Source organism: Eleutherodactylus coqui, unplaced genomic scaffold, assembly GCF_035609145.1.
Source record: "Eleutherodactylus coqui strain aEleCoq1 unplaced genomic scaffold, aEleCoq1.hap1 HAP1_SCAFFOLD_532, whole genome shotgun sequence".
Taxonomy (NCBI): domain Eukaryota; kingdom Metazoa; phylum Chordata; class Amphibia; order Anura; family Eleutherodactylidae; genus Eleutherodactylus; species Eleutherodactylus coqui.
In genome coordinates this window covers 22,988-46,860 of record NW_027101904.1, presented here as the reverse complement: position 1 = coordinate 46,860, position 23,873 = coordinate 22,988, and the positions used below count along the sequence as shown (strand labels likewise).

General features: G+C 56.7%; 116 pseudogenes; all 116 read right to left on the bottom strand.

The window, feature by feature from the left end:
* Positions 1-2: 2 nt before the first annotated feature.
* LOC136593487 (5S ribosomal RNA) lies at positions 3-121 on the bottom strand (annotated as a pseudogene).
* An 80-nt stretch (positions 122-201) lies between these two features.
* On the bottom strand, positions 202-320 carry LOC136593504 (5S ribosomal RNA; annotated as a pseudogene).
* Positions 321-400: 80 nt separating this feature from the next.
* LOC136593450 (5S ribosomal RNA) lies at positions 401-519 on the bottom strand (annotated as a pseudogene).
* An 80-nt stretch (positions 520-599) lies between these two features.
* On the bottom strand, positions 600-718 carry LOC136593303 (5S ribosomal RNA; annotated as a pseudogene).
* Positions 719-798: 80 nt separating this feature from the next.
* LOC136593302 (5S ribosomal RNA) lies at positions 799-917 on the bottom strand (annotated as a pseudogene).
* An 80-nt stretch (positions 918-997) lies between these two features.
* LOC136593301 (5S ribosomal RNA) lies at positions 998-1,116 on the bottom strand (annotated as a pseudogene).
* An 80-nt stretch (positions 1,117-1,196) lies between these two features.
* Positions 1,197-1,315, bottom strand: LOC136593300 (5S ribosomal RNA; annotated as a pseudogene).
* An 80-nt stretch (positions 1,316-1,395) lies between these two features.
* LOC136593418 (5S ribosomal RNA) lies at positions 1,396-1,514 on the bottom strand (annotated as a pseudogene).
* An 80-nt stretch (positions 1,515-1,594) lies between these two features.
* On the bottom strand, positions 1,595-1,713 carry LOC136593299 (5S ribosomal RNA; annotated as a pseudogene).
* Positions 1,714-1,793: 80 nt separating this feature from the next.
* LOC136593298 (5S ribosomal RNA) lies at positions 1,794-1,912 on the bottom strand (annotated as a pseudogene).
* Positions 1,913-1,992: 80 nt separating this feature from the next.
* Positions 1,993-2,111, bottom strand: LOC136593382 (5S ribosomal RNA; annotated as a pseudogene).
* An 80-nt stretch (positions 2,112-2,191) lies between these two features.
* Positions 2,192-2,310, bottom strand: LOC136593401 (5S ribosomal RNA; annotated as a pseudogene).
* Positions 2,311-2,589: 279 nt separating this feature from the next.
* On the bottom strand, positions 2,590-2,708 carry LOC136593393 (5S ribosomal RNA; annotated as a pseudogene).
* Positions 2,709-2,788: 80 nt separating this feature from the next.
* Positions 2,789-2,907, bottom strand: LOC136593387 (5S ribosomal RNA; annotated as a pseudogene).
* Positions 2,908-2,987: 80 nt separating this feature from the next.
* LOC136593406 (5S ribosomal RNA) lies at positions 2,988-3,106 on the bottom strand (annotated as a pseudogene).
* Positions 3,107-3,186: 80 nt separating this feature from the next.
* LOC136593297 (5S ribosomal RNA) lies at positions 3,187-3,305 on the bottom strand (annotated as a pseudogene).
* Positions 3,306-3,385: 80 nt separating this feature from the next.
* LOC136593296 (5S ribosomal RNA) lies at positions 3,386-3,504 on the bottom strand (annotated as a pseudogene).
* An 80-nt stretch (positions 3,505-3,584) lies between these two features.
* Positions 3,585-3,703, bottom strand: LOC136593444 (5S ribosomal RNA; annotated as a pseudogene).
* An 80-nt stretch (positions 3,704-3,783) lies between these two features.
* Positions 3,784-3,902, bottom strand: LOC136593295 (5S ribosomal RNA; annotated as a pseudogene).
* Positions 3,903-4,181: 279 nt separating this feature from the next.
* Positions 4,182-4,300, bottom strand: LOC136593292 (5S ribosomal RNA; annotated as a pseudogene).
* Positions 4,301-4,380: 80 nt separating this feature from the next.
* On the bottom strand, positions 4,381-4,499 carry LOC136593291 (5S ribosomal RNA; annotated as a pseudogene).
* An 80-nt stretch (positions 4,500-4,579) lies between these two features.
* LOC136593471 (5S ribosomal RNA) lies at positions 4,580-4,698 on the bottom strand (annotated as a pseudogene).
* An 80-nt stretch (positions 4,699-4,778) lies between these two features.
* Positions 4,779-4,897, bottom strand: LOC136593420 (5S ribosomal RNA; annotated as a pseudogene).
* An 80-nt stretch (positions 4,898-4,977) lies between these two features.
* On the bottom strand, positions 4,978-5,096 carry LOC136593486 (5S ribosomal RNA; annotated as a pseudogene).
* Positions 5,097-5,176: 80 nt separating this feature from the next.
* LOC136593281 (5S ribosomal RNA) lies at positions 5,177-5,295 on the bottom strand (annotated as a pseudogene).
* An 80-nt stretch (positions 5,296-5,375) lies between these two features.
* Positions 5,376-5,494, bottom strand: LOC136593449 (5S ribosomal RNA; annotated as a pseudogene).
* Positions 5,495-5,574: 80 nt separating this feature from the next.
* LOC136593290 (5S ribosomal RNA) lies at positions 5,575-5,693 on the bottom strand (annotated as a pseudogene).
* An 80-nt stretch (positions 5,694-5,773) lies between these two features.
* LOC136593289 (5S ribosomal RNA) lies at positions 5,774-5,892 on the bottom strand (annotated as a pseudogene).
* Positions 5,893-5,972: 80 nt separating this feature from the next.
* Positions 5,973-6,091, bottom strand: LOC136593288 (5S ribosomal RNA; annotated as a pseudogene).
* Positions 6,092-6,171: 80 nt separating this feature from the next.
* On the bottom strand, positions 6,172-6,290 carry LOC136593287 (5S ribosomal RNA; annotated as a pseudogene).
* An 80-nt stretch (positions 6,291-6,370) lies between these two features.
* LOC136593286 (5S ribosomal RNA) lies at positions 6,371-6,489 on the bottom strand (annotated as a pseudogene).
* An 80-nt stretch (positions 6,490-6,569) lies between these two features.
* On the bottom strand, positions 6,570-6,688 carry LOC136593443 (5S ribosomal RNA; annotated as a pseudogene).
* Positions 6,689-6,768: 80 nt separating this feature from the next.
* LOC136593285 (5S ribosomal RNA) lies at positions 6,769-6,887 on the bottom strand (annotated as a pseudogene).
* Positions 6,888-6,967: 80 nt separating this feature from the next.
* On the bottom strand, positions 6,968-7,086 carry LOC136593284 (5S ribosomal RNA; annotated as a pseudogene).
* An 80-nt stretch (positions 7,087-7,166) lies between these two features.
* Positions 7,167-7,285, bottom strand: LOC136593283 (5S ribosomal RNA; annotated as a pseudogene).
* Positions 7,286-7,564: 279 nt separating this feature from the next.
* On the bottom strand, positions 7,565-7,683 carry LOC136593456 (5S ribosomal RNA; annotated as a pseudogene).
* Positions 7,684-7,763: 80 nt separating this feature from the next.
* Positions 7,764-7,882, bottom strand: LOC136593280 (5S ribosomal RNA; annotated as a pseudogene).
* An 80-nt stretch (positions 7,883-7,962) lies between these two features.
* On the bottom strand, positions 7,963-8,081 carry LOC136593454 (5S ribosomal RNA; annotated as a pseudogene).
* An 80-nt stretch (positions 8,082-8,161) lies between these two features.
* On the bottom strand, positions 8,162-8,280 carry LOC136593279 (5S ribosomal RNA; annotated as a pseudogene).
* Positions 8,281-8,360: 80 nt separating this feature from the next.
* Positions 8,361-8,479, bottom strand: LOC136593278 (5S ribosomal RNA; annotated as a pseudogene).
* Positions 8,480-8,559: 80 nt separating this feature from the next.
* LOC136593277 (5S ribosomal RNA) lies at positions 8,560-8,678 on the bottom strand (annotated as a pseudogene).
* An 80-nt stretch (positions 8,679-8,758) lies between these two features.
* On the bottom strand, positions 8,759-8,877 carry LOC136593276 (5S ribosomal RNA; annotated as a pseudogene).
* Positions 8,878-8,957: 80 nt separating this feature from the next.
* Positions 8,958-9,076, bottom strand: LOC136593275 (5S ribosomal RNA; annotated as a pseudogene).
* An 80-nt stretch (positions 9,077-9,156) lies between these two features.
* On the bottom strand, positions 9,157-9,275 carry LOC136593349 (5S ribosomal RNA; annotated as a pseudogene).
* Positions 9,276-9,355: 80 nt separating this feature from the next.
* Positions 9,356-9,474, bottom strand: LOC136593274 (5S ribosomal RNA; annotated as a pseudogene).
* An 80-nt stretch (positions 9,475-9,554) lies between these two features.
* Positions 9,555-9,673, bottom strand: LOC136593273 (5S ribosomal RNA; annotated as a pseudogene).
* An 80-nt stretch (positions 9,674-9,753) lies between these two features.
* On the bottom strand, positions 9,754-9,872 carry LOC136593442 (5S ribosomal RNA; annotated as a pseudogene).
* Positions 9,873-9,952: 80 nt separating this feature from the next.
* On the bottom strand, positions 9,953-10,071 carry LOC136593272 (5S ribosomal RNA; annotated as a pseudogene).
* Positions 10,072-10,151: 80 nt separating this feature from the next.
* LOC136593461 (5S ribosomal RNA) lies at positions 10,152-10,270 on the bottom strand (annotated as a pseudogene).
* Positions 10,271-10,350: 80 nt separating this feature from the next.
* On the bottom strand, positions 10,351-10,469 carry LOC136593270 (5S ribosomal RNA; annotated as a pseudogene).
* Positions 10,470-10,549: 80 nt separating this feature from the next.
* On the bottom strand, positions 10,550-10,668 carry LOC136593226 (5S ribosomal RNA; annotated as a pseudogene).
* Positions 10,669-10,748: 80 nt separating this feature from the next.
* On the bottom strand, positions 10,749-10,867 carry LOC136593257 (5S ribosomal RNA; annotated as a pseudogene).
* Positions 10,868-10,947: 80 nt separating this feature from the next.
* LOC136593485 (5S ribosomal RNA) lies at positions 10,948-11,066 on the bottom strand (annotated as a pseudogene).
* An 80-nt stretch (positions 11,067-11,146) lies between these two features.
* Positions 11,147-11,265, bottom strand: LOC136593269 (5S ribosomal RNA; annotated as a pseudogene).
* Positions 11,266-11,345: 80 nt separating this feature from the next.
* Positions 11,346-11,464, bottom strand: LOC136593448 (5S ribosomal RNA; annotated as a pseudogene).
* An 80-nt stretch (positions 11,465-11,544) lies between these two features.
* On the bottom strand, positions 11,545-11,663 carry LOC136593268 (5S ribosomal RNA; annotated as a pseudogene).
* An 80-nt stretch (positions 11,664-11,743) lies between these two features.
* LOC136593267 (5S ribosomal RNA) lies at positions 11,744-11,862 on the bottom strand (annotated as a pseudogene).
* An 80-nt stretch (positions 11,863-11,942) lies between these two features.
* On the bottom strand, positions 11,943-12,061 carry LOC136593266 (5S ribosomal RNA; annotated as a pseudogene).
* An 80-nt stretch (positions 12,062-12,141) lies between these two features.
* On the bottom strand, positions 12,142-12,260 carry LOC136593265 (5S ribosomal RNA; annotated as a pseudogene).
* Positions 12,261-12,340: 80 nt separating this feature from the next.
* LOC136593441 (5S ribosomal RNA) lies at positions 12,341-12,459 on the bottom strand (annotated as a pseudogene).
* Positions 12,460-12,539: 80 nt separating this feature from the next.
* On the bottom strand, positions 12,540-12,658 carry LOC136593264 (5S ribosomal RNA; annotated as a pseudogene).
* Positions 12,659-12,738: 80 nt separating this feature from the next.
* Positions 12,739-12,857, bottom strand: LOC136593263 (5S ribosomal RNA; annotated as a pseudogene).
* A 279-nt stretch (positions 12,858-13,136) lies between these two features.
* On the bottom strand, positions 13,137-13,255 carry LOC136593397 (5S ribosomal RNA; annotated as a pseudogene).
* An 80-nt stretch (positions 13,256-13,335) lies between these two features.
* Positions 13,336-13,454, bottom strand: LOC136593262 (5S ribosomal RNA; annotated as a pseudogene).
* An 80-nt stretch (positions 13,455-13,534) lies between these two features.
* On the bottom strand, positions 13,535-13,653 carry LOC136593261 (5S ribosomal RNA; annotated as a pseudogene).
* An 80-nt stretch (positions 13,654-13,733) lies between these two features.
* Positions 13,734-13,852, bottom strand: LOC136593372 (5S ribosomal RNA; annotated as a pseudogene).
* Positions 13,853-13,932: 80 nt separating this feature from the next.
* On the bottom strand, positions 13,933-14,051 carry LOC136593408 (5S ribosomal RNA; annotated as a pseudogene).
* An 80-nt stretch (positions 14,052-14,131) lies between these two features.
* Positions 14,132-14,250, bottom strand: LOC136593399 (5S ribosomal RNA; annotated as a pseudogene).
* An 80-nt stretch (positions 14,251-14,330) lies between these two features.
* On the bottom strand, positions 14,331-14,449 carry LOC136593259 (5S ribosomal RNA; annotated as a pseudogene).
* An 80-nt stretch (positions 14,450-14,529) lies between these two features.
* LOC136593258 (5S ribosomal RNA) lies at positions 14,530-14,648 on the bottom strand (annotated as a pseudogene).
* An 80-nt stretch (positions 14,649-14,728) lies between these two features.
* Positions 14,729-14,847, bottom strand: LOC136593421 (5S ribosomal RNA; annotated as a pseudogene).
* Positions 14,848-14,927: 80 nt separating this feature from the next.
* Positions 14,928-15,050, bottom strand: LOC136593479 (5S ribosomal RNA; annotated as a pseudogene).
* An 80-nt stretch (positions 15,051-15,130) lies between these two features.
* On the bottom strand, positions 15,131-15,249 carry LOC136593482 (5S ribosomal RNA; annotated as a pseudogene).
* An 80-nt stretch (positions 15,250-15,329) lies between these two features.
* On the bottom strand, positions 15,330-15,448 carry LOC136593435 (5S ribosomal RNA; annotated as a pseudogene).
* Positions 15,449-15,528: 80 nt separating this feature from the next.
* LOC136593256 (5S ribosomal RNA) lies at positions 15,529-15,647 on the bottom strand (annotated as a pseudogene).
* An 80-nt stretch (positions 15,648-15,727) lies between these two features.
* LOC136593255 (5S ribosomal RNA) lies at positions 15,728-15,846 on the bottom strand (annotated as a pseudogene).
* An 80-nt stretch (positions 15,847-15,926) lies between these two features.
* Positions 15,927-16,045, bottom strand: LOC136593459 (5S ribosomal RNA; annotated as a pseudogene).
* An 80-nt stretch (positions 16,046-16,125) lies between these two features.
* LOC136593434 (5S ribosomal RNA) lies at positions 16,126-16,244 on the bottom strand (annotated as a pseudogene).
* An 80-nt stretch (positions 16,245-16,324) lies between these two features.
* Positions 16,325-16,443, bottom strand: LOC136593254 (5S ribosomal RNA; annotated as a pseudogene).
* Positions 16,444-16,523: 80 nt separating this feature from the next.
* LOC136593253 (5S ribosomal RNA) lies at positions 16,524-16,642 on the bottom strand (annotated as a pseudogene).
* Positions 16,643-16,722: 80 nt separating this feature from the next.
* On the bottom strand, positions 16,723-16,841 carry LOC136593457 (5S ribosomal RNA; annotated as a pseudogene).
* Positions 16,842-16,921: 80 nt separating this feature from the next.
* Positions 16,922-17,040, bottom strand: LOC136593252 (5S ribosomal RNA; annotated as a pseudogene).
* An 80-nt stretch (positions 17,041-17,120) lies between these two features.
* LOC136593251 (5S ribosomal RNA) lies at positions 17,121-17,239 on the bottom strand (annotated as a pseudogene).
* Positions 17,240-17,319: 80 nt separating this feature from the next.
* On the bottom strand, positions 17,320-17,438 carry LOC136593400 (5S ribosomal RNA; annotated as a pseudogene).
* An 80-nt stretch (positions 17,439-17,518) lies between these two features.
* On the bottom strand, positions 17,519-17,637 carry LOC136593439 (5S ribosomal RNA; annotated as a pseudogene).
* Positions 17,638-17,717: 80 nt separating this feature from the next.
* On the bottom strand, positions 17,718-17,836 carry LOC136593250 (5S ribosomal RNA; annotated as a pseudogene).
* An 80-nt stretch (positions 17,837-17,916) lies between these two features.
* Positions 17,917-18,035, bottom strand: LOC136593248 (5S ribosomal RNA; annotated as a pseudogene).
* An 80-nt stretch (positions 18,036-18,115) lies between these two features.
* On the bottom strand, positions 18,116-18,234 carry LOC136593247 (5S ribosomal RNA; annotated as a pseudogene).
* An 80-nt stretch (positions 18,235-18,314) lies between these two features.
* On the bottom strand, positions 18,315-18,433 carry LOC136593246 (5S ribosomal RNA; annotated as a pseudogene).
* An 80-nt stretch (positions 18,434-18,513) lies between these two features.
* Positions 18,514-18,632, bottom strand: LOC136593244 (5S ribosomal RNA; annotated as a pseudogene).
* Positions 18,633-18,712: 80 nt separating this feature from the next.
* Positions 18,713-18,831, bottom strand: LOC136593460 (5S ribosomal RNA; annotated as a pseudogene).
* An 80-nt stretch (positions 18,832-18,911) lies between these two features.
* Positions 18,912-19,030, bottom strand: LOC136593243 (5S ribosomal RNA; annotated as a pseudogene).
* Positions 19,031-19,110: 80 nt separating this feature from the next.
* On the bottom strand, positions 19,111-19,229 carry LOC136593242 (5S ribosomal RNA; annotated as a pseudogene).
* Positions 19,230-19,309: 80 nt separating this feature from the next.
* Positions 19,310-19,428, bottom strand: LOC136593516 (5S ribosomal RNA; annotated as a pseudogene).
* Positions 19,429-19,508: 80 nt separating this feature from the next.
* LOC136593245 (5S ribosomal RNA) lies at positions 19,509-19,627 on the bottom strand (annotated as a pseudogene).
* Positions 19,628-19,707: 80 nt separating this feature from the next.
* On the bottom strand, positions 19,708-19,826 carry LOC136593241 (5S ribosomal RNA; annotated as a pseudogene).
* An 80-nt stretch (positions 19,827-19,906) lies between these two features.
* LOC136593376 (5S ribosomal RNA) lies at positions 19,907-20,025 on the bottom strand (annotated as a pseudogene).
* Positions 20,026-20,105: 80 nt separating this feature from the next.
* On the bottom strand, positions 20,106-20,224 carry LOC136593437 (5S ribosomal RNA; annotated as a pseudogene).
* An 80-nt stretch (positions 20,225-20,304) lies between these two features.
* Positions 20,305-20,423, bottom strand: LOC136593463 (5S ribosomal RNA; annotated as a pseudogene).
* An 80-nt stretch (positions 20,424-20,503) lies between these two features.
* On the bottom strand, positions 20,504-20,622 carry LOC136593417 (5S ribosomal RNA; annotated as a pseudogene).
* Positions 20,623-20,702: 80 nt separating this feature from the next.
* On the bottom strand, positions 20,703-20,821 carry LOC136593240 (5S ribosomal RNA; annotated as a pseudogene).
* An 80-nt stretch (positions 20,822-20,901) lies between these two features.
* On the bottom strand, positions 20,902-21,020 carry LOC136593239 (5S ribosomal RNA; annotated as a pseudogene).
* Positions 21,021-21,100: 80 nt separating this feature from the next.
* Positions 21,101-21,219, bottom strand: LOC136593411 (5S ribosomal RNA; annotated as a pseudogene).
* An 80-nt stretch (positions 21,220-21,299) lies between these two features.
* Positions 21,300-21,418, bottom strand: LOC136593429 (5S ribosomal RNA; annotated as a pseudogene).
* Positions 21,419-21,498: 80 nt separating this feature from the next.
* On the bottom strand, positions 21,499-21,617 carry LOC136593427 (5S ribosomal RNA; annotated as a pseudogene).
* Positions 21,618-21,697: 80 nt separating this feature from the next.
* LOC136593237 (5S ribosomal RNA) lies at positions 21,698-21,816 on the bottom strand (annotated as a pseudogene).
* Positions 21,817-21,896: 80 nt separating this feature from the next.
* Positions 21,897-22,015, bottom strand: LOC136593236 (5S ribosomal RNA; annotated as a pseudogene).
* An 80-nt stretch (positions 22,016-22,095) lies between these two features.
* Positions 22,096-22,214, bottom strand: LOC136593235 (5S ribosomal RNA; annotated as a pseudogene).
* An 80-nt stretch (positions 22,215-22,294) lies between these two features.
* Positions 22,295-22,413, bottom strand: LOC136593234 (5S ribosomal RNA; annotated as a pseudogene).
* Positions 22,414-22,493: 80 nt separating this feature from the next.
* LOC136593483 (5S ribosomal RNA) lies at positions 22,494-22,612 on the bottom strand (annotated as a pseudogene).
* Positions 22,613-22,692: 80 nt separating this feature from the next.
* On the bottom strand, positions 22,693-22,811 carry LOC136593426 (5S ribosomal RNA; annotated as a pseudogene).
* An 80-nt stretch (positions 22,812-22,891) lies between these two features.
* Positions 22,892-23,010, bottom strand: LOC136593424 (5S ribosomal RNA; annotated as a pseudogene).
* Positions 23,011-23,090: 80 nt separating this feature from the next.
* On the bottom strand, positions 23,091-23,209 carry LOC136593232 (5S ribosomal RNA; annotated as a pseudogene).
* Positions 23,210-23,289: 80 nt separating this feature from the next.
* On the bottom strand, positions 23,290-23,408 carry LOC136593231 (5S ribosomal RNA; annotated as a pseudogene).
* Positions 23,409-23,488: 80 nt separating this feature from the next.
* Positions 23,489-23,607, bottom strand: LOC136593230 (5S ribosomal RNA; annotated as a pseudogene).
* Positions 23,608-23,687: 80 nt separating this feature from the next.
* Positions 23,688-23,806, bottom strand: LOC136593229 (5S ribosomal RNA; annotated as a pseudogene).
* Positions 23,807-23,873: the final 67 nt, after the last annotated feature.

Sequence of the window (23,873 nt, the reverse complement as noted above, 5' to 3'; positions counted from 1 at the left end):
AAAGTCAACGGGACCTGGGATTCCCATCCGGTCACCCATACTGGTGCTTGCCAGGCCTCAAGCTGGCTGGCGGCCGCGATCTGACGAGAGCAGGCACATTCAGCTTAGAATGCCCGTTGACAGCTCCTCCTCCTTTCCTATGGGCTTTCTGCAGTGCGAACGCACCTCCGAAAAGGAAAGAAACCTACTCACGGCCTTAAAAGTCAACAGGACCTGGGATTCCCAGACGGTCACCCATACTGGTACTTCCCAGGCCTCAAGCTGGCTGGCGGCCGCGATCTGACGAGAGCAGGCACATTCAGCTTAGAATGCCCGTTGACAGCTCCTCCTCCTTTCCTATGGGCTTTCTGCAGTGCGAACGCACCTCCGAAAAGGAAATAAACCTACTCACGGCCTTAAAAGTCAACAGGACCTGGGATTCCCAGCCGGTCACCCATACTGGTACTTGCCAGGCCTCAAGCTGGCTGGCGGCCGCGATCTGACGAGAGCAGGCACATTCAGCTTAGAATGCCAGTTGACAGCTCCTCCTCCTTTCCTATGGGCTTTCTGCAGTGCGAACGCACCTCCGAAAAGGAAAGAAACCTACTCACGGCCTTAAAAGTCAACGGGACCTGGGATTCCCAGCCGGTCACCCATACTGGTACTTGCCAGGCCTCAAGCTGGCTGGCGGCCGCGATCTGACGAGAGCAGGCACATTCAGCTTAGAATGCCCGTTGACAGCTCCTCCTCCTTTCCTATGGGCTTTCTGCAGTGCGAACGCACCTCCGAAAAGGAAAGAAACCTACTCACGGCCTTAAAAGTCAACGGGACCTGGGATTCCCAGCCGGTCACCCATACTGGTACTTGCCAGGCCTCAAGCTGGCTGGCGGCCGCGATCTGACGAGAGCAGGCACATTCAGCTTAGAATGCCCGTTGACAGCTCCTCCTCCTTTCCTATGGGCTTTCTGCAGTGCGAACGCACCTCCGAAAAGGAAAGAAACCTACTCACGGCCTTAAAAGTCAACGGGACCTGGGATTCCCAGCCGGTCACCCATACTGGTACTTGCCAGGCCTCAAGCTGGCTGGCGGCCGCGATCTGACGAGAGCAGGCACATTCAGCTTAGAATGCCCGTTGACAGCTCCGCCTCCTTTCCTATGGGCTTTCTGCAGTGCGAACGCACCTCCGAAAAGGAAAGGAACCTACTCACGGCCTTAAAAGTCAACGGGACCTGGGATTCCCAGCCGGTCACCCATACTGGTACTTGCCAGGCCTCAAGCTGGCTGGCGGCCGCGATCTGACGAGAGCAGGCACATTCAGCTTAGAATGCCCGTTGACAGCTCCTCCTCCTTTCCTATGGGCTTTCTGCAGTGCGAACGCACCTCCGAAAAGGAAAGAAACCTACTCACGGCCTTAAAAGTCAACGGGACCTGGGATTCCCAGCCAGTCACCCATACTGGTACTTGCCAGGCCTTAAGCCGGCTGGCGGCCGCGATCTGACGAGAGCAGGCACATTCAGCTTAGAATGCCCGTTGACAGCTCCTCCTCCTTTCCTATGGGCTTTCTGCAGTGCGAACGCACCTCCGAAACGGAAAGAAACCTACTCACGGCCTTAAAAGTCAACGGGACCTGGGATTCCCAGCCGGTCACCCATACTGGTACTTGCCAGGCCTCAAGCTGGCTGGCGGCCGCGATCTGACGAGAGCAGGCACATTCAGCTTAGAATGCCCGTTGACAGCTCCTCCTCCTTTCCTATGGGCTTTCTGCAGTGCGAACGCACCTCCGAAAAGGAAAGAAACCTACTCACGGCCTTAAAAGTCAACGGGACCTGGGATTCCCAGCCGGTCACCCATACTGGTACTTGCCAGGCCTCAAGCTGGCTGGCGGCCGCGATCTGACGAGAGCAGGCACATTCAGCTTAGAATGCCCGTTGACAGCTCCTCCTCCTTTCCTATGGGCTTTCTGCAGTGCGAACGCACTTCTGAAAAGGAAAGAAACCTACTCACGGCCTTAAAAGTCAACGGGACCTGGGATTCCCAGCCGGTCACCCATACTGGTACTTGCCAGGCCTCAAGCTGGCTGGCGGCCGCGATCTGACGAGAGCAGGCATATTCAGCTTAGAATGCCCGTTGACAGCTCCTCCTCCTTTCCTATGGGCTTTCTGCAGTGCGAACGCACCTCCGAAAAGGAAAGAAACCTACTCACGGCCTTAAAAGTCAACAGGACCTGGGATTCCCAGACGGTCACCCATACTGGTACTTGCCAGGCCTCAAGCTGGCTGGTGGCCGCAATCTGACGAGAGCAGGCACATTCAGCTTAGAATGCCCGTTGACAGCTCCTCCTCCTTTCCTATGGGCTTTCTGCAGTGCGAACGCACCTCCGAAAAGGAAAGAAACCTACTCACGGCCTTAAAAGTCAACAGGACCTGGGATTTCCAGCCGGTCACCCATACTGGTACTTGCCAGGCCTCAAGCTGGCTGGCGGCCGCGATCTGACGAGAGCAGGCACATTCAGCTTAGAATGCCAGTTGACAGCTCCTCCTCCTTTCCTATGGGCTTTCTGCAGTGCGAACGCACCTCCGAAAAGGAAAGAAACCTACTCACGGCCTTAAAAGTCAACAGGACCTGGGATTCCCAGCCGGTCACCCATACTGGTACTTGTCAGGCCTCAAGCTGGCTGGCGGCCGCGATCTGACGAGAGCAGGCACATTCAGCTTAGAATGCCCGTTGACAGCTCCTCCTCCTTTCCTATGGGCTTTCTGCAGTGCGAACGCACCTCCGAAAAGGAAAGAAACCTACTCACGGCCTTAAAAGTCAACGGGACCTGGGATTCCCAGCCGGTCACCCATACTGGTACTTGCCAGGCCTCAAGCTGGCTGGCGGCCGCGATCTGACGAGAGCAGGCACATTCAGCTAAGAATGCCCGTTGACAGCTCCTCCTCCTTTCCTATGGGCTTTCTGCAGTGCGAACGCACCTCCGAAAAGGAAAGCAACCTACTCACGGCCTTAAAAGGCAACGGGACCTGGGATTCCCAGCCGGTCACCCATACTGGTACTTGCCAGGCCTCAAGCTGGCTGGCGGCCGCGATCTGACGAGAGCAGGCACATTCAGCTTAGAATGCCCGTTGACAGCTCCGCCTCCTTTCCTATGGGCTTTCTGCAGTGCGAACGCACCTCCGAAAAGGAAAGGAACCTACTCACGGCCTTAAAAGTCAACGGGACCTGGGATTCCCAGCCGGTCACCCATACTGGTACTTGCCAGGCCTCAAGCTGGCTGGCGGCCGCGATCTGACGAGAGCAGGCACATTCAGCTTAGAATGCCCGTTGACAGCTCCTCCTCCTTTCCTATGGGCTTTCTGCAGTGCGAACGCACCTCCGAAAAGGAAAGAAACCTACTCACGGCCTTAAAAGTCAACGGGACCTGGGATTCCCAGCCGGTCACCCATACTGGTACTTGCCAGGCCTCAAGCTGGCTGGCGGCCGCGATCTGACGAGAGCAGGCACATTCAGCTTAGAATGCCCGTTGACAGCTCCTCCTCCTTTCCTATGGGCTTTCTGCAGTGCGAACGCACCTCCGAAAAGGAAAGAAACCTACTCACGGCCTTAAAAGTCAATGGGACCTGGGATTCCCAGCCGGTCACCCATACTGGTACTTGCCAGGCCTCAAGCTGGCTGGCGGCCGCGATCTGACGAGAGCAGGCACATTCAGCTTAGAATGCCCGTTGACAGCTCCTCCTCCTTTCCTATGGGCTTTCTGCAGTGCGAACGCACTTCCGAAAAGGAAAGAAACCTACTCACGGCCTTAAAAGTCAACGGGACCTGGGATTCCCAGCCGGTCACCCATACTGGTACTTGCCAGGCCTCAAGCTGGCTGGCGGCCGCGATCTGACGAGAGCAGGCACATTCAGCTTAGAATGCCCGTTGACAGCTCCTCCTCCTTTCCTATGGGCTTTCTGCAGTGTGAACGCACCTCCGAAAAGGAAAGACACCTACTCACGGCCTTAAAAGTCAACGGGACCTGGGATGCCCAGCCGGTCACCCATACTGGTACTTGCCAGGCCTCAAGCTGGCTGGCGGCCGCGATCTGACGAGAGCAGGCACATTCAGCTTAGAATGCACGTTGACAGCTCCTCCTCCTTTCCTATGGGCTTTCTGCAGTGCGAACGCACCTCCAAAAAGGAAAGAAACCTACTCACGGCCTTAAAAGTCAACGGGACCTGGGATTCCCAGCCGGTCACCCATACTGGTACTTGCCAGGCCTCAAGCTGGCTGGCGGCCGCGATCTGACGAGAGCAGGCACATTCAGCTTAGAATGCCCGTTGACAGCTCCGCCTCCTTTCCTATGGGCTTTCTGCAGTGCGAACGCACCTCCGAAAAGGAAAGAAACCTACTCACGGCCTTAAAAGTCAACGGGACCTGGGATTCCCAGCCGGTCACCCATACTGGTACTTGCCAGGCCTCAAGCTGGCTGGCGGCCGCGATCTGACGAGAGCAGGCACATTCAGCTTAGAATGCCCGTTGACAGCTCCTCCTCCTTTCCTATGGGCTTTCTGCAGTGCGAACGCACCTCCGAAACGGAAAGGAACCTACTCACGGCCTTAAAAGTCAACGGGACCTGGGATTCCCAGCCGGTCACCCATACTGGTACTTGCCAGGCCTCAAGCTGCCTGGCGGCCGCGATCTGACGAGAGCAGGCACATTCAGCTTAGAATGCCCGTTGACAGCTCCTCCTCCTTTCCTATGGGCTTTCTGCAGTGCGAACGCACCTCCGAAAAGGAAAGAAACCTACTCACAGCCTTAAAAGTGAACGGGACCTGGGATTCCCAGACGGTCACCCATACTGGTACTTGCCAGGCCTCAAGCTGGCTGGCGGCCGCGATCTGACGAGAGCAGGCACATTCAGCTTAGAATGCCCGTTGACAGCTTCTCCTCCTTTCCTATGGGCTTTCTGCAGTGCGAACGCACCTCCGAAAAGGAAAGAAACCTACTCACGGCCTTAAAAGTCAACGGGACCTGGGATTCCCATCCGGTCACCCATACTGGTGCTTGCCAGGCCTCAAGCTGGCTGGCGGCCGCGATCTGACGAGAGCAGGCACATTCAGCTTAGAATGCCCGTTGACAGCTCCTCCTCCTTTCCTATGGGCTTTCTGCAGTGCGAACGCACCTCCGAAAAGGAAAGAAACCTACTCACGGCCTTAAAAGTCAACAGGACCTGGGATTCCCAGACGGTCACCCATACTGGTACTTGCCAGGCCTCAAGCTGGCTGGCGGCCGCGATCTGACGAGAGCAGGCACATTCAGCTTAGAATGCCCGTTGACAGCTCCTCCTCCTTTCCTATGGGCTTTCTGCAGTGCGAACGCACCTCCGAAAAGGAAATAAACCTACTCACGGCCTTAAAAGTCAACAGGACCTGGGATTCCCAGCCGGTCACCCATACTGGTACTTGCCAGGCCTCAAGCTGGCTGGCGGCCGCGATCTGACGAGAGCAGGCACATTCAGCTTAGAATGCCAGTTGACAGCTCCTCCTCCTTTCCTATGGGCTTTCTGCAGTGCGAACGCACCTCCGAAAAGGAAAGAAACCTACTCACGGCCTTAAAAGTCAACGGGACCTGGGATTCCCAGCCGGTCACCCATACTGGTACTTGCCAGGCCTCAAGCTGGCTGGCGGCCGCGATCTGACGAGAGCAGGCACATTCAGCTTAGAATGCCCGTTGACAGCTCCTCCTCCTTTCCTATGGGCTTTCTGCAGTGCGAACGCACCTCCGAAAAGGAAAGAAACCTACTCACGGCCTTAAAAGTCAACGGGACCTGGGATTCCCAGCCGGTCACCCATACTGGTACTTGCCAGGCCTCAAGCTGGCTGGCGGCCGCGATCTGACGAGAGCAGGCACATTCAGCTTAGAATGCCCGTTGACAGCTCCTCCTCCTTTCCTATGGGCTTTCTGCAGTGCGAACGCACCTCCGAAAAGGAAAGAAACCTACTCACGGCCTTAAAAGTCAACGGGACCTGGGATTCCCAGCCGGTCACCCATACTGGTACTTGCCAGGCCTCAAGCTGGCTGGCGGCCGCGATCTGACGAGAGCAGGCACATTCAGCTTAGAATGCCCGTTGACAGCTCCGCCTCCTTTCCTATGGGCTTTCTGCAGTGCGAACGCACCTCCGAAAAGGAAAGGAACCTACTCACGGCCTTAAAAGTCAACGGGACCTGGGATTCCCAGCCGGTCACCCATACTGGTACTTGCCAGGCCTCAAGCTGGCTGGCGGCCGCGATCTGACGAGAGCAGGCACATTCAGCTTAGAATGCCCGTTGACAGCTCCTCCTCCTTTCCTATGGGCTTTCTGCAGTGCGAACGCACCTCCGAAAAGGAAAGAAACCTACTCACGGCCTTAAAAGTCAACGGGACCTGGGATTCCCAGCCGGTCACCCATACTGGTACTTGCCAGGCCTCAAGCTGGCTGGCGGCCGCGATCTGACGAGAGCAGGCACATTCAGCTTAGAATGCCCGTTGACAGCTCCTCCTCCTTTCCTATGGGCTTTCTGCAGTGCGAACGCACCTCCGAAAAGGAAAGAAACCTACTCACGGCCTTAAAAGTCAATGGGACCTGGGATTCCCAGCCGGTCACCCATACTGGTACTTGCCAGGCCTCAAGCTGGCTGGCGGCCGCGATCTGACGAGAGCAGGCACATTCAGCTTAGAATGCCCGTTGACAGCTCCTCCTCCTTTCCTATGGGCTTTCTGCAGTGCGAACGCACCTCCGAAAAGGAAAGAAACCTACTCACGGCCTTAAAAGTCAACGGGACCTGGGATTCCCAGCCGGTCACCCATACTGGTACTTGCCAGGCCTCAAGCTGGCTGGCGGCCGCGATCTGACGAGAGCAGGCACATTCAGCTTAGAATGCCCGTTGACAGCTCCTCCTCCTTTCCTATGGGCTTTCTGCAGTGCGAACGCACCTCCGAAAAGGAAAGAAACCTACTCACGGCCTTAAAAGTCAACGGGACCTGGGATTCCCAGCCGGTCACCCATACTGGTACTTGCCAGGCCTCAAGCTGGCTGGCGGCCGCGATCTGACGAGAGCAGGCACATTCAGCTTAGAATGCCCGTTGACAGCTCCTCCTCCTTTCCTATGGGCTTTCTGCAGTGCGAACGCACCTCCGAAACGGAAAGAAACCTACTCACGGCCTTAAAAGTCAACGGGACCTGGGATTCCCAGCCGGTCACCCATACTGGTACTTGCCAGGCCTCAAGCTGGCTGGCGGCCGCGATCTGACGAGAGCAGGCACATTCAGCTTAGAATGCCCGTTGACAGCTCCTCCTCCTTTCCTATGGGCTTTCTGCAGTGCGAACGCACCTCCGAAAAGGAAAGCAACCTACTCACGGCCTTAAAAGTCAACGGGACCTGGGATTCCCAGCCGGTCACCCATACTGGTACTTGCCAGACCTCAAGCTGGCTGGCGGCCGCGATCTGACGAGAGCAGGCACACTCAGCTTAAAATGCCCGTTGACAGCTCCTCCTCCTTTCCTATGGGCTTTCTGCAGTGCGAACGCACCTCCGAAAAGGAAAGAAACCTACTCACGGCCTTAAAAGTCAACGGGACCTGGGATTCCCAGCCGGTCACCCATACTGGTACTTGCCAGGCCTAAAGCTGGCTGGCGGCCGTGATCTGACGAGAGCAGGCACATTCAGCTTAGAATTCCCGTTGACAGCTTCTCCTCCTTTCCTATGGGCTTTCTGCAGTGCGAACGCACCTCCGAAAAGGAAAGAAACCTACTCACGGCCTTAAAAGTCAACGGGACCTGGGATTCCCAGCCGGTCACCCATACTGGTACTTGCCAGGCCTCAAGCTGGCTGGCGGCCGCGATCTGACGAGAGCAGGCACATTCAGCTTAGAATGCCCGTTGACAGCTCCTCCTCCTTTCCTATGGGCTTTCTGCAGTGCGAACGCACCTCCGAAAAGGAAAGAAACCTACTCACGGCCTTAAAAGTCAACGGGACCTGGGATTCCCAGCCGGTCACCCATACTGGTACTTGCCAGGCCTCAAGCTGGCTGGCGGCCGCGATCTGACGAGAGCAGGCACATTCAGGTTAGAATGCCCGTTGACAGCTTCTCCTCCTTTCCTATGGGCTTTCTGCAGTGCGAACGCACCTCCGAAAAGGAAAGAAACCTACTCACGGCCTTAAAAGTCAACGGGACCTGGGATTCCCAGCCGGTCACCCATACTGGTACTTGCCAGGCCTCAAGCTGGCTGGCGGCCGCGATCTGACGAGAGCAGGCACATTCAGCTTAGAATGCCCGTTGACAGCTCCTCCTCCTTTCCTATGGGCTTTCTGCAGTGCGAACGCACCTCCGAAAAGGAAAGCAACCTACTCACGGCCTTAAAAGTCAACGGGACCTGGGATTCCCAGCCGGTCACCCATACTGGTACTTGCCAGGCCTCAAGCTGGCTGGCGGCCGCGATCTGACGAGAGCAGGCACATTCAGCTTAGAATGCCCGTTGACAGCTCCGCCTCCTTTCCTATGGGCTTTCTGCAGTGCGAACGCACCTCCGAAAAGGAAAGGAACCTACTCACGGCCTTAAAAGTCAACGGGACCTGGGATTCCCAGCCGGTCACCCATACTGGTACTTGCCAGGCCTCAAGCTGGCTGGCGGCCGCGATCTGACGAGAGCAGGCACATTCAGCTTAGAATGCCCGTTGACAGCTCCTCCTCCTTTCCTATGGGCTTTCTGCAGTGCGAACGCACCTCCGAAAAGGAAATAAACCTACTCACGGCCTTAAAAGTCAACGGGACCTGGGATTCCCAGCCGGTCACCCATACTGGTACTTGCCAGGCCTCAAGCTGGCTGGCGGCCGCGATCTGACGAGAGCAGGCACATTCAGCTTAGAATGCCCGTTGACAGCTCCTCCTCCTTTCCTATGGGCTTTCTGCAGTGCGAACGCACCTCCGAAAAGGAAAGAAACCTACTCACGGCCTTAAAAGTCAACGGGACCTGGGATTCCCAGCCGGTCACCCATACTGGTACTTGCCAGGCCTCAAGCTGGCTGGCGGCCGCGATCTGACGAGAGCAGGCACATTCAGCTTAGAATGCCCGTTGACAGCTCCTCCTCCTTTCCTATGGGCTTTCTGCAGTGCGAACGCACCTCCGAAAAGGAAAGCAACCTACTCACGGCCTTAAAAGTCAACGGGACCTGGGATTCCCAGCCGGTCACCCATACTGGTACTTGCCAGGCCTCAAGCTGCCTGGCGGCCGCGATCTGACGAGAGCAGGCACATTCAGCTTAGAATGCCCGTTGACAGCTCCGCCTCCTTTCCTATGGGCTTTCTGCAGTGCGAACGCACCTCCGAAAAGGAAAGGAACCTACTCACGGCCTTAAAAGTCAACGGGACCTGGGATTCCCAGCCGGTCACCCATACTGGTACTTGCCAGGCCTCAAGCTGGCTGGCGGCCGCGATCTGACGAGAGCAGGCACATTCAGCTTAGAATGCCCGTTGACAGCTCCTCCTCCTTTCCTATGGGCTTTCTGCAGTGCGAACGCACCTCCGAAAAGGAAATAAACCTACTCACGGCCTTAAAAGTCAACGGGACCTGGGATTCCCAGCCGGTCACCCATACTGGTACTTGCCAGGCCTCAAGCTGGCTGGCGGCCGCGATCTGACGAGAGCAGGCACATTCAGCTTAGAATGCCCGTTGACAGCTCCTCCTCCTTTCCTATGGGCTTTCTGCAGTGCGAACGCACCTCCGAAAAGGAAAGAAACCTACTCACGGCCTTAAAAGTCAATGGGACCTGGGATTCCCAGCCGGTCACCCATACTGGTACTTGCCAGGCCTCAAGCTGGCTGGCGGCCGCGATCTGACGAGAGCAGGCACATTCAGCTTAGAATGCCCGTTGACAGCTCCTCCTCCTTTCCTATGGGCTTTCTGCAGTGCGAACGCACTTCCGAAAAGGAAAGAAACCTACTCACGGCCTTAAAAGTCAACGGGACCTGGGATTCCCAGCCGGTCACCCATACTGGTACTTGCCAGGCCTCAAGCTGGCTGGCGGCCGCGATCTGACGAGAGCAGGCACATTCAGCTTAGAATGCCCGTTGACAGCTCCTCCTCCTTTCCTATGGGCTTTCTGCAGTGTGAACGCACCTCCGAAAAGGAAAGACACCTACTCACGGCCTTAAAAGTCAACGGGACCTGGGATGCCCAGCCGGTCACCCATACTGGTACTTGCCAGGCCTCAAGCTGGCTGGCGGCCGCGATCTGACGAGAGCAGGCACATTCAGCTTAGAATGCCCGTTGACAGCTACTCCTCCTTTCCTATGGGCTTTCTGCAGTGCGAACGCACCTCCAAAAAGGAAAGAAACCTACTCACGGCCTTAAAAGTCAACGGGACCTGGGATTCCCAGCCGGTCACCCATACTGGTACTTGCCAGGCCTCAAGCTGGCTGGCGGCCGCGATCTGACGAGAGCAGGCACATTCAGCTTAGAATGCCCGTTGACAGCTCCTCCTCCTTTCCTATGGGCTTTCTGCAGTGCGAACGCACCTCCGAAACGGAAAGGAACCTACTCACGGCCTTAAAAGTCAACGGGACCTGGGATTCCCAGCCGGTCACCCATACTGGTACTTGCCAGGCCTCAAGCTGCCTGGCGGCCGCGATCTGACGAGAGCAGGCACATTCAGCTTAGAATGCCCGTTGACAGCTCCTCCTCCTTTCCTATGGGCTTTCTGCAGTGCGAACGCACCTCCGAAAAGGAAAGAAACCTACTCACAGCCTTAAAAGTCAACGGGACCTGGGATTCCCAGACGGTCACCCATACTGGTACTTGCCAGGCCTCAAGCTGGCTGGCGGCCGCGATCTGACGAGAGCAGGCACATTCAGCTTAGAATGCCCGTTGACAGCTTCTCCTCCTTTCCTATGGGCTTTCTGCAGTGCGAACGCACCTCCGAAAAGGAAAGAAACCTACTCACGGCCTTAAAAGTCAACGGGACCTGGGATTCCCATCCGGTCACCCATACTGGTGCTTGCCAGGCCTCAAGCTGGCTGGCGGCCGCGATCTGACGAGAGCAGGCACATTCAGCTTAGAATGCCCGTTGACAGCTCCTCCTCCTTTCCTATGGGCTTTCTGCAGTGCGAACGCACCTCCGAAAAGGAAAGAAACCTACTCACGGCCTTAAAAGTCAACAGGACCTGGGATTCCCAGACGGTCACCCATACTGGTACTTGCCAGGCCTCAAGCTGGCTGGCGGCCGCGATCTGACGAGAGCAGGCACATTCAGCTTAGAATGCCCGTTGACAGCTCCTCCTCCTTTCCTATGGGCTTTCTGCAGTGCGAACGCACCTCCGAAAAGGAAATAAACCTACTCACGGCCTTAAAAGTCAACAGGACCTGGGATTCCCAGCCGGTCACCCATACTGGTACTTGCCAGGCCTCAAGCTGGCTGGCGGCCGCGATCTGACGAGAGCAGGCACATTCAGCTTAGAATGCCAGTTGACAGCTCCTCCTCCTTTCCTATGGGCTTTCTGCAGTGCGAACGCACCTCCGAAAAGGAAAGAAACCTACTCACGGCCTTAAAAGTCAACGGGACCTGGGATTCCCAGCCGGTCACCCATACTGGTACTTGCCAGGCCTCAAGCTGGCTGGCGGCCGCGATCTGACGAGAGCAGGCACATTCAGCTTAGAATGCCCGTTGACAGCTCCTCCTCCTTTCCTATGGGCTTTCTGCAGTGCGAACGCACCTCCGAAAAGGAAAGAAACCTACTCACGGCCTTAAAAGTCAACGGGACCTGGGATTCCCAGCCGGTCACCCATACTGGTACTTGCCAGGCCTCAAGCTGGCTGGCGGCCGCGATCTGACGAGAGCAGGCACATTCAGCTTAGAATGCCCGTTGACAGCTCCGCCTCCTTTCCTATGGGCTTTCTGCAGTGCGAACGCACCTCCGAAAAGGAAAGGAACCTACTCACGGCCTTAAAAGTCAACGGGACCTGGGATTCCCAGCCGGTCACCCATACTGGTACTTGCCAGGCCTCAAGCTGGCTGGCGGCCGCGATCTGACGAGAGCAGGCACATTCAGCTTAGAATGCCCGTTGACAGCTCCTCCTCCTTTCCTATGGGCTTTCTGCAGTGCGAACGCACCTCCGAAAAGGAAAGAAACCTACTCACGGCCTTAAAAGTCAACGGGACCTGGGATTCCCAGCCGGTCACCCATACTGGTACTTGCCAGGCCTCAAGCTGGCTGGCGGCCGCGATCTGACGAGAGCAGGCACATTCAGCTTAGAATGCCCGTTGACAGCTCCTCCTCCTTTCCTATGGGCTTTCTGCAGTGCGAACGCACCTCCGAAAAGGAAAGAAACCTACTCACGGCCTTAAAAGTCAATGGGACCTGGGATTCCCAGCCGGTCACCCATACTGGTACTTGCCAGGCCTCAAGCTGGCTGGCGGCCGCGATCTGACGAGAGCAGGCACATTCAGCTTAGAATGCCCGTTGACAGCTCCTCCTCCTTTCCTATGGGCTTTCTGCAGTGCGAACGCACCTCCGAAAAGGAAAGAAACCTACTCACGGCCTTAAAAGTCAACGGGACCTGGGATTCCCAGCCGGTCACCCATACTGGTACTTGCCAGGCCTCAAGCTGGCTGGCGGCCGCGATCTGACGAGAGCAGGCACATTCAGCTTAGAATGCCCGTTGACAGCTCCTCCTCCTTTCCTATGGGCTTTCTGCAGTGCGAACGCACCTCCGAAAAGGAAAGAAACCTACTCACGGCCTTAAAAGTCAACGGGACCTGGGATTCCCAGCCGGTCACCCATACTGGTACTTGCCAGGCCTCAAGCTGGCTGGCGGCCGCGATCTGACGAGAGCAGGCACATTCAGCTTAGAATGCCCGTTGACAGCTCCTCCTCCTTTCCTATGGGCTTTCTGCAGTGCGAACGCACCTCCGAAACGGAAAGAAACCTACTCACGGCCTTAAAAGTCAACAGGACCTGGGATTCCCAGCCGGTCACCCATACTGGTACTTGCCAGACCTCAAGCCGGCTGGCGGCCGCGATCTGACGAGAGCAGGCACACTCAGCTTAAAATGCCCGTTGACAGCTCCTCCTCCTTTCCTATGGGCTTTCTGCAGTGCGAACGCACCTCCGAAAAGGAAAGAAACCTACTCACGGCCTTAAAAGTCAACGGGACCTGGGATTCCCAGCCGGTCACCCATACTGGTACTTGCCAGGCCTAAAGCTGGCTGGCGGCCGCGATCTGACGAGAGCAGGCACATTCAGCTTAGAATTCCCATTGACAGCTTCTCCTCCTTTCCTATGGGCTTTCTGCAGTGCGAACGCACCTCCGAAAAGGAAAGAAACCTACTCACGGCCTTAAAAGTCAACGGGACCTGGGATTCCCAGCCGGTCACCCATACTGGTACTTGCCAGGCCTCAAGCTGGCTGGCGGCCGCGATCTGACGAGAGCAGGCACATTCAGCTTAGAATGCCCGTTGACAGCTCCTCCTCCTTTCCTATGGGCTTTCTGCAGTGCGAACGCACCTCCGAAAAGGAAAGAAACCTACTCACGGCCTTAAAAGTCAACGGGACCTGGGATTCCCAGCCGGTCACCCATACTGGTACTTGCCAGGCCTCAAGCTGGCTGGCGGCCGCGATCTGACGAGAGCAGGCACATTCAGCTTAGAATGCCCGTTGACAGCTTCTCCTCCTTTCCTATGGGCTTTCTGCAGTGCGAACGCACCTCCGAAAAGGAAAGAAACCTACTCACGGCCTTAAAAGTCAACGGGACCTGGGATTCCCATCCGGTCACCCATACTGGTACTTGCCAGGCCTCAAGCTGGCTGGCGGCCGCGATCTGACGAGAGCAGGCACATTCAGCTTAGAATGCCCGTTGACAGCTCCTCCTCCTTTCCTATGGGCTTTCTGCAGTGCGAACGCACCTCCGAAAAGGAAAGAAACCTACTCACGGCCTTAAAAGTCAACAGGACCTGGGATTCCCAGACGGTCACCCATACTGGTACTTGCCAGGCCTCAAGCTGGCTGGCGGCCACGATCTGACGAGAGCAGGCACATTCAGCTTAGAATGCCCGTTGACAGCTCCTCCTCCTTTCCTATGGGCTTTCTGCAGTGCGAACGCACCTCCGAAAAGGAAAGAAACCTACTCACGGCCTTAAAAGTCAACAGGACCTGGGATTCCCAGCCGGTCACCCATACTGGTACTTGCCAGGCCTCAAGCTGGCTGGCGGCTGCGATCTGACGAGAGCAGGCACATTCAGCTTAGAATGCCAGTTGACAGCTCCTCCTCCTTTCCTATGGGCTTTCTGCAGTGCGAACGCACCTCCGAAAAGGAAAGAAACCTACTCACGGCCTTAAAAGTCAACGGGACCTGGGATTCCCAGCCGGTCACCCATACTGGTACTTGCCAGGCCTCAAGCTGGCTGGCGGCCGCGATCTGACGAGAGCAGGCACATTCAGCTTAGAATGCCCGTTGACAGCTCCTCCTCCTTTCCTATGGGCTTTCTGCAGTGCGAACGCACCTCCGAAAAGGAAAGAAACCTACTCACGGCCTTAAAAGTCAACGGGACCTGGGATTCCCAGCCGGTCACCCATACTGGTACTTGCCAGGCCTCAAGCTGGCTGGCGGCCGCGATCTGACGAGAGCAGGCACATTCAGCTTAGAATGCCCGTTGACAGCTCCTCCTCCTTTCCTATGGGCTTTCTGCAGTGCGAACGCACCTCCGAAAAGGAAAGCAACCTACTCACGGCCTTAAAAGTCAACGGGACCTGGGATTCCCAGCCGGTCACCCATACTGGTACTTGCCAGGCCTCAAGCTGGCTGGCGGCCGCGATCTGACGAGAGCAGGCACATTCAGCTTAGAAAGCCCGTTGACAGCTCCTCCTCCTTTCCTATGGGCTTTCTGCAGTGCGAACGCACCTCCGAAAAGGAAAGAAACCTACTCACGGCCTTAAAAGTCAACGGGACCTGGGATTCCCAGCCGGTCACCCATACTGGTACTTGCCAGGCCTCAAGCTGGCTGGCTGGCGGCCGCGATCTGACGAGAGCAGGCACATTCAGCTTAGAATGCCCGTTGACAGCTCCTCCTCCTTTCCTATGGGCTTTCTGCAGTGCGAACGCACCTCCGAAAAGGAAAGCAACCTACTCACGGCCTTAAAAGTCAACGGGACCTGGGATTCCCAGCCGGTCACCCATACTTGTACTTGCCAGGCCTCAAGCTGGCTGGCGGCCGCTTTCTGACGAGAGCAGGCACATTCAGCTTAGAATGCCCGTTGACAGCTCCTCCTCCTTTCCTATGGGCTTTCTGCAGTGCGAACGCACCTCCGAAACGGAAAGAAACCTACTCACGGCCTTAAAAGTCAACGGGACCTGGGATTCCCAGCCGGTCACCCATACTGGTACTTGCCAGGCCTCAAGCTGGCTTGCGGCCACGATCTGACGAGAGCAGGCACATTCAGCTTAGAATGCCCGTTGACAGCTCCTCCTCCTTTCCTATGGGCTTTCTGCAGTGCGAACGCACCTCCGAAAAGGAAAGAAACCTACTCACGGCCTTAAAAGTCAACGGGACCTGGGATTCCCAGCCGGTCACCCATACTGGTACTTGCCAGGCCTCAAGCTGGCTGGCGGCCGCGATCTGACGAGAGCAGGCACATTCAGCTTAGAATGCCCGTTGACAGCTCCTCCTCCTTTCCTATGGGCTTTCTGCAGTGCGAACGCACCTCCGAAAAGGAAAGCAACCTACTCACGGCCTTAAAAGTCAACGGGACCTGGGATTCCCAGCCGGTCACCCATACTGGTACTTGCCAGGCCTCAAGCTGGCTGGCGGCCGCGATCTGACGAGAGCAGGCACATTCAGCTTAGAATGCCCGTTGACAGCTCCTCCCCCTTTCCTATGGGCTTTCTGCAGTGCGAACGCACCTCCGAAACGGAAAGAAACCTACTCACGGCCTTAAAAGTCAACGGGACCTGGGATTCCCAGCCGGTCACCCATGCTGGTACTTGCCAGGCCTCAAGCTGGCTGGCGGCCGCGATCTGACGAGAGCAGGCACATTCAGCTTAGAATGCCTGTTGACAGCTCCTCCTCCTTTCCTATGGGCTTTCTGCAGTGCGAACGCACCTCCGAAACGGAAAGAAACCTACTCACGGCCTTAAAAGTCAACGGGACCTGGGATTCCCAGCCGGTCACCCATACTGGTACTTGCCAGGCCTCAAGCTGGCTTGCGGCCACGATCTGACGAGAGCAGGCACATTCAGCTTAGAATGCCCGTTGACAGCTCCTCCTCCTTTCCTATGGGCTTTCTGCAGTGCGAACGCACCTCCGAAAAGGAAAGAAACCTACTCACGGCCTTAAAAGTCAACGGGACCTGGGATTCCCAGCCGGTCACCCATACTGGTACTTGCCAGGCCTCAAGCTGGCTGGCGGCCGCGATCTGACGAGAGCAGGCACATTCAGCTTAGAATGCCCGTTGACAGCTCCTCCTCCTTTCCTATGGGCTTTCTGCAGTGCGAACGCACCTCCGAAAAGGAAAGAAACCTACTCACGGCCTTAAAAGTCAACGGGACCTGGGATTCCCAGCCGGTCACCCATACTGGTACTTGCCAGGCCTCAAGCTGGCTGGCGGCCGCGATCTGACGAGAGCAGGCACATTCAGCTTAGAATGCCCGTTGACAGCTCCTCCTCCTTTCCTATGGGCTTTCTGCAGTGCGAACGCACCTCCGAAACGGAAAGAAACCTACTCACGGCCTTAAAAGTCAACGGGACCTGGGATTCCCAGCCGGTCACCCATGCTGGTACTTGCCAGGCCTCAAGCTGGCTGGCGGCCGCGATCTGACGAGAGCAGGCACATTCAGCTTAGAATGCCTGTTGACAGCTCCTCCTCCTTTCCTATGGGCTTTCTGCAGTGCGAACGCACCTCCGAAAAGGAAAGAAACCTACTCACGGCCTTAAAAGTCAACGGGACCTGGGATTCCCAGCCGGTCACCCATACTGGTACTTGCCAGGCCTCAAGCTGGCTGGCGGCCGCGATCTGACGAGAGCAGGCACATTCAGCTTAGAATGCCCGTTGACAGCTCCTCCTCCTTTCCTATGGGCTTTCTGCAGTGCGAACGCACCTCCGAAAAGGAAAGAAACCTACTCACGGCCTTAAAAGTCAACGGGACCTGGGATTCCCAGCCGGTCACCCATACTGGTACTTGCCAGGCCTCAAGCTGGCTGGCGGCCGCGATCTGACGAGAGCAGGCACATTCAGCTTAGAATGCCCGTTGACAGCTCCTCCTCCTTTCCTATGGGCTTTCTGCAGTGCGAACGCACCTCCGAAAAGGAAAGAAACCTACTCACGGCCTTAAAAGTCAACGGGACCTGGGATTCCCAGCCGGTCACCCATACTGGTACTTGCCAGGCCTCAAGCTGGCTGGCGGCCGCGATCTGACGAGAGCAGGCACATTCAGCTTAGAATTCCCGTTGACAGCTCCTCCTCCTTTCCTATGGGCTTTCTGCAGTGCGAACGCACCTCCGAAAAGGAAAGAAACCTACTCACGGCCTTAAAAGTCAACGGGACCTGGGATTCCCAGCCGGTCACCCGTACTGGTACTTGCCAGGCCTCAAGCTGGCTGGCAGCCGCGATCTGACGAGAGCAGGCACATTCAGCTTAGAATGCCCGTTGACAGCTCCTCCTCCTTTCCTATGGGCTTTCTGCAGTGCGAACGCACCTCCGAAAAGGAAAGAAACCTACTCACGGCCTTAAAAGTCAACGGGACCTGGGATTCCCAGCCGGTCACCCATACTGGTACTTGCCAGGCCTCAAGCTGGCTGGCGGCCGCGATCTGACGAGAGCAGGCACATTCAGCTTAGAATGCCCGTTGACAGCTCCTCCTCCTTTCCTATGGGCTTTCTGCAGTGCGAACGCACCTCCGAAAAGGAAAGAAACCTACTCACGGCCTTAAAAGTCAACGGGACCTGGGATTCCCAGCCGGTCACCCATACTGGTACTTGCCAGGCCTCAAGCTGGCTGGCGGCCGCGATCTGACGAGAGCAGGCACATTCAGCTTAGAATGCCCGTTGACAGCTCCTCCTCCTTTCCTATGGGCTTTCTGCAGTGCGAACGCACCTCCGAAAAGGAAAGAAACCTACTCACGGCCTTAAAAGTCAACGGGACCTGGGATTCCCAGCCGGTCACCCATACTGGTACTTGCCAGGCCTCAAGCTGGCTGGCGGCCGCGATCTGACGAGAGCAGGCACATTCAGCTTAGAATGCCCGTTGACAGCTCCTCCTCCTTTCCTATGGGCTTTCTGCAGTGCGAACGCACCTCAGAAAAGGAAAGAAACCTACTCACGGCCTTAAAAGTCAACGGGACCTGGGATTCCCAGCCGGTCACCCATACTGGTACTTGCCAGGCCTCAAGCTGGCTGGCGGCCGCGATCTGACGAGAGCAGGCACATTCAGCTTAGAATGCCCGTTGACAGCTCCTCCTCCTTTCCTATGGGCTTTCTGCAGTGCGAACGCACCTCCGAAAAGGAAAGCAACCTACTCACGGCCTTAAAAGTCAACGGGACCTGGGATTCCCAGCCGGTCACCCATACTGGTACTTGCCAGGCCTCAAGCTGGCTGGCGGCCGCGATCTGACGAGAGCAGGCACATTCAGCTTAGAATGCCCGTTGACAGCTCCTCCTCCTTTCCTATGGGCTTTCTGCAGTGTGAACGCACCTCCGAAAAGGAAAGACACCTACTCACGGCCTTAAAAGTCAACGGGACCTGGGATGCCCAGCCGGTCACCCATACTGGTACTTGCCAGGCCTCAAGCTGGCTGGCGGCCGCGATCTGACGAGAGCAGGCACATTCAGCTTAGAATGCCCGTTGACAGCTCCGCCTCCTTTCCTATGGGCTTTCTGCAGTGCGAACGCACCTCCGAAAAGGAAAGAAACCTACTCACGGCCTTAAAAGTCAACGGGACCTGGGATTCCCAGCCGGTCACCCATACTGGTACTTGCCAGGCCTCAAGCTGGCTGGCGGCCGCGATCTGACGAGAGCAGGCACATTCAGCTTAGAATGCCCGTTGACAGCTCCTCCTCCTTTCCTATGGGCTTTCTGCAGTGCGAACGCACCTCAGAAAAGGAAAGAAACCTACTCACGGCCTTAAAAGTCAACGGGACCTGGGATTCCCAGCCGGTCACCCATACTGGTACTTGCCAGGCCTCAAGCTGGCTGGCGGCCGCGATCTGACGAGAGCAGGCACATTCAGCTTAGAATGCCCGTTGACAGCTCCTCCTCCTTTCCTATGGGCTTTCTGCAGTGCGAACGCACCTCCGAAAAGGAAAGCAACCTACTCACGGCCTTAAAAGTCAACGGGACCTGGGATTCCCAGCCGGTCACCCATACTGGTACTTGCCAGGCCTCAAGCTGGCTGGCGGCTGCGATCTGACGAGAGCAGGCACATTCAGCTTAGAATGCCCGTTGACAGCTCCTCCTCCTTTGCTATGGGCTTTCTGCAGTGCGAACGCACCTCCGAAACGGAAAGGAACCTACTCACGGCCTTAAAAGTCAACGGGACCTGGGATTCCCAGCCGGTCACCCATACTGGTACTTGCCAGGCCTCAAGCTGCCTGGCGGCCGCGATCTGACGGGATCAGGCACATTCAGCTTAGAATGCCCGTTGACAGCTCCTCCTCCTTTCCTATGGGCTTTCTGCAGTGCGAACGCACCTCCGAAAAGGAAAGAAACCTACTCACGGCCTTAAAAGTCAACGGGACCTGGGATTCCCAGCCGGTCACCCATACTGGTACTTGCCAGGCCTCAAGCTGGCTGGCGGCCGCGATCTGACGAGAGCAGGCACATTCAGCTTAGAATGCCCGTTGACAGCGCCTCCTCCTTTCCTATGGGCTTTCTGCAGTGCGAACACATCCTCGAAAAGGAAAGAAACCTACTCACGGCCTTAAAAGTCAACAGGACCTGGGATTCCCAGCCGGTCACCCATACTGGTACTTGCCAGGCCTCAAGCTGGCTGGCGGCCGCGATCTGACGAGAGCAGGCACATTCAGCTTAGAATGCCCGTTGACAGCTCCTCCTCCTTTCCTATGGGCTTTCTGCAGTGCGAACGCACCTCCGAAAAGGAAAGAAACCTACTCACGGCCTTAAAAGTCAACGGGACCTGGGATTCCCAGCCGGTCACCCATACTGGTACTTGCCAGGCCTCAAGCTGGCTGGCGGCCGCAATCTGACGAGAGCAGGCACATTCAGCTTAGAATGCCCGTTGACAGCTCCTCCTCCTTTCCTATGGGCTTTCTGCAGTGCGAACGCACCTCCGAAAAGGAAAGAAACCTACTCACGGCCTTAAAAGTCAATGGGACCTGGGATTCCCAGCCGGTCACCCATAATGGTACTTGCCAGGCCTCAAGCTGGCTGGCGGCCGCGATCTGACGAGAGCAGGCACATTCAGCTTAGAATGCCCGTTGACAGCTCCTCCTCCTTTCCTATGGGCTTTCTGCAGTGCGAACGCACCTCCGAAAAGGAAAGAAACCTACTCACGGCCTTAAAAGTCAACGGGACCTGGGATTCCCAGCCGGTCACCCATACTGGTACTTGCCAGGCCTCAAGCTGGCTGGCGGCCGCGACCTGACGAGAGCAGGCACATTCAGCTTAGAATGCCCGTTGACAGCTCCTCCTCCTTTCCTATGGGCTTTCTGCAGTGCGAACGCACCACCGAAAAGGAAAGAAACCTACTCACGGCCTTAAAAGTCAACGGGACCTGGGATTCCCAGCCGGTCACCCATACTGGTACTTGCCAGGCCTCAAGCTGGCTGGCGGCCGCGATCTGACGAGAGCAGGCACATTCAGCTTAGAATGCCCGTTGACAGCTCCTCCTCCTTTCCTATGGGCTTTCTGCAGTGCGAACGCACCTCCGAAACGGAAAGAAACCTACTCACGGCCTTAAAAGTCAACGGGACCTGGGATTCCCAGCCGGTCACCCATACTGGTACTTGCCAGGCCTCAAGCTGGCTGGCGGCCGCGATCTGACGAGAGCAGGCACATTCAGCTTAGAATGCCCGTTGACAGCTCCTCCTCCTTTCCTATGGGCTTTCTGCAGTGCGAACGCACCTCCGAAACGGAAAGAAACCTACTCACGGCCTTAAAAGTCAACGGGACCTGGGATTCCCAGCCGGTCACCCATACTGGTACTTGCCAGGCCTCAAGCTGGCTGGCGGCCGCGATCTGACGAGAGCAGGTACATTCAGCTTAGAATGCCTGTTGACAGCTCCTCCTCCTTTCCTATGGGCTTTCTGCAGTGCGAACGCACCTCCGAAAAGGAAAGCAACCTACTCACGGCCTTAAAAGTCAACGGGACCTGGGATTCCCAGCCGGTCACCCATACTGGTACTTGCCAGGCCTCAAGCTGGCTGGCGGCCGCGATCTGACGAGAGCAGGCACATTCAGCTTAGAACGCCCGTTGACAGCTCCTCCTCCTTTCCTATGGGCTTTCTGCAGTGCGAACGCACCTCCGAAAAGGAAAGAAACCTACTCACGGCCTTAAAAGTCAACGGGACCTGGGATTCCCAGCCGGTCACCCATACTGGTACTTGCCAGGCCTCAAGCTGGCTGGCGGCCGCGATCTGACGAGAGCAGGCACATTCAGCTTAGAACGCCCGTTGACAGCTCCTCCTCCTTTCCTATGGGCTTTCTGCAGTGCGAACGCACCTCCGAAAAGGAAAGAAACCTACTCACGGCCTTAAAAGTCAACGGGACCTGGGATTCCCAGCCGGTCACCCATACTGGTACTTGCCAGGCCTCAAGCTGGCTGGCGGCCGCGATCTGACGAGAGCAGGCACATTCAGCTTAGAATGCCCGTTGACAGCTCCTCCTCCTTTCCTATGGGCTTTCTGCAGTGCGAACGCACCTCCGAAACGGAAAGACACCTACTCACGGCCTTAAAAGTCAACGGGACCTGGGATTCCCAGCCGGTCACCCATACTGGTACTTGCCAGGCCTCAAGCTGGCTGGCGGCCGCGATCTGACGAGAGCAGGCACATTCAGCTTAGAATGCCCGTTGACAGCTCCTCCTCCTTTCCTATGGGCTTTCTGCAGTGCGAACGCACCTCCGAAAAGGAAAGAAACCTACTCACGGCCTTAAAAGTCAACGGGACCTGGGATTCCCAGCCGGTCACCCATACTGGTACTTGCCAGGCCTCAAGCTGGCTGGCGGCCGCGATCTGACGAGAGCAGGCACATTCAGCTTAGAATGCCCGTTGACAGCTCCTCCTCCTTTCCTATGGGCTTTCTGCAGTGCGAACGCACCTCCGAAAAGGAAAGAAACCTACTCACGGCCTTAAAAGTCAACGGGACCTGGGATTCCCAGCCGGTCACCCATACTGGTACTTGCCAGGCCTCAAGCTGGCTGGCGGCCGCGATCTGACGAGAGCAGGCACATTCAGCTTAGAATGCCCGTTGACAGCTCCTCCTCCTTTCCTATGGGCTTTCTGCAGTGCGAACGCACCTCCGAAAAGGAAAGCAACCTACTCACGGCCTTAAAAGTCAACGGGACCTGGGATTCCCAGCCGGTCACCCATACTGTTACTTGCCAGGCCTCAAGCTGGCTGGCGGCTGCGATCTGACGAGAGCAGGCACATTCAGATTAGAATGCCCGTTGACAGCTCCTCCTCCTTTCCTATGGGCTTTCTGCAGTGCGAACGCACCTCCGAAAAGGAAACAAACCTACTCACGGCCTTAAAAGTCAACGGGACCTGGGATTCCCAGCCGGTCACCCATACTGGTACTTGCCAGGCCTCAAGCTGGCTGGCGGCCGCGATCTGACGAGAGCAGGCACATTCAGCTTAGAACGCCCGTTGACAGCTCCTCCTCCTTTCCTATGGGCTTTCTGCAGTGCGAACGCACCTCCGAAAAGGAAAGAAACCTACTCACGGCCTTAAAAGTCAACGGGACCTGGGATTCCCAGCCGGTCACCCATACTGGTACTTGCCAGGCCTCAAGCTGGCTGGCGGCCGCGATCTGACGAGAGCAGGCACATTCAGCTTAGAACGCCCGTTGACAGCTCCTCCTCCTTTCCTATGGGCTTTCTGCAGTGCGAACGCACCTCCGAAAAGGAAAGAAACCTACTCACGGCCTTAAAAGTCAACGGGACCTGGGATTCCCAGCCGGTCACCCATACTGGTACTTGCCAGGCCTCAAGCTGGCTGGCGGCCGCGATCTGACGAGAGCAGGCACATTCAGCTTAGAATGCCCGTTGACAGCTCCTCCTCCTTTCCTATGGGCTTTCTGCAGTGCGAACGCACCTCCGAAACGGAAAGAAACCTACTCACGGCCTTAAAAGTCAACGGGACCTGGGATTCCCAGCCGGTCACCCATACTGGTACTTGCCAGGCCTCAAGCTGGCTGGCGGCCGCGATCTGACGAGAGCAGGCACATTCAGCTTAGAATGCCCGTTGACAGCTCCTCCTCCTTTCCTATGGGCTTTCTGCAGTGCGAACGCACCTCCGAAAAGGAAAGAAACCTACTCACGGTCTTAAAAGTCAACGGGACCTGGGATTCCCAGCCGGTCACCCATACTGGTACTTGCCAGGCCTCAAGCTGGCTGGCGGCCGCGATCTGACGAGAGCAGGCACATTCAGCTTAGAATGCCCGTTGACAGCTCCTCCTCCTTTCCTATGGGCTTTCTGCAGTGCGAACGCACCTCCGAAAAGGAAAGAAACCTACTCACGGCCTTAAAAGTCAACGGGACCTGGGATTCCCAGCCGGTCACCCATACTGGTACTTGCCAGGCCTCAAGCTGGCTGGCGGCCGCGATCTGACGAGAGCAGGCACATTCAGCTTAGAATGCCCGTTGACAGCTCCTCCTCCTTTCCTATGGGCTTTCTGCAGTGCGAACGCACCTCCGAAAAGGAAAGCAACCTAC